Source organism: Micrasema longulum, unplaced genomic scaffold, assembly GCF_059751315.1.
Source record: "Micrasema longulum isolate JH-2025_06_02 unplaced genomic scaffold, ASM5975131v1 h1tg000192l, whole genome shotgun sequence".
Classification (NCBI taxonomy): domain Eukaryota; kingdom Metazoa; phylum Arthropoda; class Insecta; order Trichoptera; family Brachycentridae; genus Micrasema; species Micrasema longulum.
Genome location: NW_028277397.1, coordinates 530,435 through 535,688, shown reverse-complemented (window position 1 = coordinate 535,688; position 5,254 = coordinate 530,435).

Below are 5,254 nucleotides of genomic sequence, written 5' to 3'. Positions count from 1 at the left end.
AAAATGGAAATTTCGTTAGTGTTGCCAGGGTAGTAAATTGTTTTACCCTACATTGCTCATTTAATGGAAGAGTTAATGTAAATTAGACCTCAGATTAAACAACGCCGTGGGGAACATTTGAGCGACATTAACTTTAAAACATCAAATATTATTTAACAGGATATAACTTTTTTTTTATTTTTATTTTAAGTTCAAAGTTCAGTAATTCAATTACTCTTATTAAATGACCCTTTACTTATCTACTCTGTTGTGTCAGTAAATGTTTCCGTGTGCACAAAAAAACTAAAGTGAAATTAACCGATTACTTTTTTTTTTACCTTACATTTGTGTTATGATTTTTTTTTCCCATCAAGCAACATTACCTGGGGAATTATTAGACACAGTCCGATGTATTCAAATATGACTTAATTCTATGCACGTTATATTATATATATTTATAAATATACGTGTGACAAGATGTTTGATTTTTATAAAGTTTTAATAAAAAAAAAATACACTTAACTTCTTATAAGGGTCAGTTTGGTATTTTTTTATAAAATTTTATTTTAGGGCATTCTATGTACATTGCAACAACACCAAAAAATCAAGAATGTATGATTTTAGCTTATTATTAAATTCAGATTTTAGCTCTAATTAACTGCCACTGCTTTTACCTTAATTTTACATAAATATATTAAGTTTAATAAATCGCATAGTTATGAAAAAGTAAAACAGATAAAATAACTGTTTAGTACGTAAAAATAAATTGTTCTTGTATTATTTAATAATTTTGTAATAAAACACCGTTGTTCAGACCAACGCTCAACCTAATCAATAAATACCTACCCGTCCTTTTCATTTCCTAGTGCAATGCATGTAACAATAATTATACGTGTCAGTGCCAGATAAAACATTATATTAGCAGTAAACAAATAACATTCTACGAGTGAAGTGCGTTTTTTTTCATCAAGTGAGCTCTGCCAGCGTTCATTTAGACCACTAGCTGGTTCCTTACAAACTGTGCCAACGTCTTACGACCGCCAGCTTCAACAAGGTTCCAGCACACCCGCCTCATCATCAGCAGGTTAGTGGAGTTGCGCAACCTTTCTCCTTTAACAATATAGTCAACTTACTAAATTTTCCTCCTTCTAGGGCGAGGTATTATTCACACCTCGTCCACTCCTCAACAACTGTAATGTTCAATGTATTTGTGTGCCGTATACACTAATAAAAATAAAATTTGCACTTTGCACCACTGGGTGCGGAAATGAGTATGATGATACAAATAAATCAACCTCTTCCTATACTAGCCAAACCTAAAACATTTATAGCCAATATTGTGTTACTCTCAACTAAAAAAGAAATTTTTAAAAATTAAAAAAAACAAAAAAGTTCAAACATCCAATAATAAATATAAAAAAGAAATGAAAATGTTTTATTAGTTCATATGTGTCGGTTTATATTAAAAATATTAAATAATTACTAAACGATTTTTCAGAATTGACGGTTTTCTATAACAAATTATTGCAATTCAACAAATTTATCAACACTGTAAGATCTAGATGTTAGAAATGGCTTAAATGCATTTTATATAAATAAAATAATCAGAGATGAAACAGTATCCAAAATAAACGAAAGTAAAGAAGGTTTATTTAAGGTTAACCCACGTTTGATATGGTGAAGTATTTTTTTACTATTCATAAAGAAATTCATAACCAATTTTTATTTAATCCATCATTTATTGTCTTTCTAAGTACTTTCACCTCTTGTCAAATTATTCATCCCCTTGTTTTGTCTATATTTATTTTTTAATATAATTTTTATTGATAAACTTCACAAAATGTGCATGTTTTTAAAAAATTCTATACATATCTACTTTTACACATCTAGTAATTGTTATCTCTTTAAAAAAAGAGACTCGTGTGCTTGGAGAGTGACTTACACTGTTGTAGTTGTTTATTTATAAGAATTTACATAATTTTAAATACGAGTACATGAGAAAATAAATAAAAACAAAGGATGAAAAAAAAAAAAAAAAAACATAAAACAATAATACATTCATACTAATTAAAATTTAATGTAGTTTGTAAACGTGTAAACGTGTTCAAAAAAAACCTTTAGATTTACTTTAAATTTATTTATAGATTTATTATTTTTAATATTTTTTAGTTTATTGGGAAGATTATTATAATTTTTTTCACCTTTGAAGACAAAGCTATTTTGACCATGACTTGTGTGAAATTCAGTAAATATATGTAAATAGTGTATTAATTTTTCATATAGTTAAAAACGCCCCGCCCCTTCTTAATTTACATTTAAGTCAAGATTGAAATGTCACTATCTAAATATTTAATTTGTTCTTTCATCCTTTTTCTTTCCTTTCCATGCCTTCTTCTCTCTTCAGAGTGTTAATTTGTTTTTTTATTTATATTTTTATTTTGTAAATCTTTGTTTTCAATTTTTTTATAAAATTGTAAGATTCAATATGTCCATGTATTTATAATTTTCTCAAACTGAACGGTTTAGGTAGGTAGGAAAAAATTGCTTTAAGGCAATATGTCCGCCCTTATATGTATATATATTGCATATGTATAAAAAGTGTCAAAAAAAATATTATCTTAAACCATCGTCGCTTTATTGCAATAAAATTGATTAAATACATAATATTAGATGGTAGGCCCTACTATGTATACATTTTTTATAGTTTTTTTTGTATTCATTTAACCTGTACATCTGTTTGTATTAAAAATAAATAAAATAAAATAAAATATACATCTGGTCATGGTTCCAATATTGTCAATGTATTTTACAATTACACAAGATAGTATAATTTTGGGTAGCATCACGTCTGATCACGATAAAAGCACGCTATTTAATGCAGGTACGAAAGTCAATTACCTACGAATTGACCAGTTTCTTCGCGTTTGTAACGTTTTTTTTAAATGATTCGTCATCGCCTGTCATATATAAGAGATAAACGGTTTATCACACATTCGTCCAAGCAAAAATGTTTTACAATAGGAGGTTTTTTTGGGTTTGTCAATCCCGTATTTCTTTCTTTACGTGTTTTGGGTCAGGAAGCTATAAAAATATGGATGCCTTTGTTTTCATGCGACTTTCCGGTTTATGTACTAAGCCCATCAAAGCCTTCAAAACTCTCTTCGATATGAAAGTGCTATTTGTTGTGAAAATATTTTTAAGGCCAACATATTGACTTTACATTTTCACAAACAAAATCAACTTGACCTAAAGATAACAAAGAAAAAGAACGACTTGTAGTTATTTATTTATTTATAATATATCGGTAGTCAGATGGCAGAAGGGACCATCTGTATTTATGTAAATGTTTATGTGCAGTATCGTCTCTCTATGAGGAGAGTTTAGCGTGTATAAGAGTAAATGGGGGATTTTGCATCTTGGTTTGCGATCTCAAAAGGCGTAAAACAGGGGTGAGTAATGTCATCATGGTTGTTCAATCTATACACGGACAACTGTACGAAGAAGATAGAATGTATGGGTATTGGAGCAAAAGTGGATAATTTTTCAGTAGGCTGCTTGTTGTATGCTGATGATGCAGTTCTGTTAGCAAACAGCAAATTTGCAGCAAATAGTATCTAGAATGTATGATGCATGTCTGGAGAGCGAATTGGCGATGAACGAAAGTAAGTCAAAAGTGATGGTATTTGAAAGGGATAGTGAGGTTACTGACTGCATAATAAATGTAAACAACGAATGTCTTGAGCAAGTAGAAAAAATTGTGTATTTGGAAAGCATGTTTTTAAGAGATGGAAGAGTAGAAAAAGATGTTGAAAGAAGAGTGAATGCGGGCAACAAAATGAACGGAGCACTAAGCACAGTAATTTATATGTCAATCGAAGCTAAACTGGCAGTGCACAACGGAGTTTTAGTCCTTACACTTATGTATGGAAGTGAAACATGGAACTGGCAGAGAAAGGGTGAAAGCCGAGTGAACGCGGTTGAAATGCGATCACTTAGACGGATGTGTGGGAAATCAATGTATGACAGGGTTACAAATGATGAAATCAGGCAAGAGTGTAAATCTAAGTCAAGTATAATTGATAAGATTACGAAAGGGTCTCTGAGATAGTTTGGTCACGTAGAACGAATGGACGACGAAAGAATGGTAGAATAAGTATTTATGGCGAAAATGAACGGCAACGTGAGACGAGGACGACCAAGGAAGACGTGGCATGATCAGATAAACCAAAATCTTAAGTCTGGTCATGTCAAGCAGACAGAACCGAAGGGCATGTATGACAACATGTATGAACGTGAAAGAGGCTAGGATTGTATGCCAGGAGAGACGTGTGCGGCGGTCCATTATCTCTGCCTACCCCTACGGGGAAATGGCGTGATGGTAGTAGTAGTAGTAGTAGTAGTGGTAGTCAGATGGCAGAAGTGACCATCTGTATTTATGTCTATGTTTAAGTTTTCAAAAGTTTTAATTAATATTTCAGTAAATACACGCAGAAAAAAAAAATCAGCGTCATTTAGAATGGTGATTAATTATTAAAAAGCAAAACTAAAATATTTTAGCTTGTCGAGTAAAGTCTTGAAATTGAGACGTATTTTAGCTCTCCTGAACATTTTTGAAAATAACAAATGGTCCCTTCTACCATCTGACTACCGATATACGGCCTAAGCCAATTACAACAGTTACATGAAGAAACATAAATGCAAGAAACTGAACAAAAAGAACAAAAAGAACATAAAACTATTTATCAAAGACAAACAAGGGCAAAACAATAATTGTATACCATATATTCATAAAAACGAAAGACCTAAACCTTCGAGCTAAACCATGCCAATCCAACTTCATCCCACACTGTTTAGTCGCGAAGAGATCCACGAAAAGCCGGAAGATCTATCCCAAAGAATTCTAAGTTGTGTGATGAATTGACTTATCTACACATTCTGGATATTGGGGCATAAAAATCAAAGTTGCTTTTAGTTATGTAAAATATCTGCGTTGTTTAACCGGGTGTCAATAAACCTGGGTTTTAGACACTCGGTATATTTTAAAACGATTACTACTTAAAGAATTGACAACGTCGTCACCCTTATTATTTATTAACTGAAGTAAAGAGACTGACTTGAGCTTGCATTATTTAAGTAGTTCCTTGCGCATTGGCTGAGATAAGTTGATTCAAAGTGCGTTTAGGGCCGCGATTATAAAGGCTGTCTTCATCGGTACCCACCAAAATAGTACACTTTACTTTTGTATTATCTCTATCTACTTCGGTTTATCGAATCC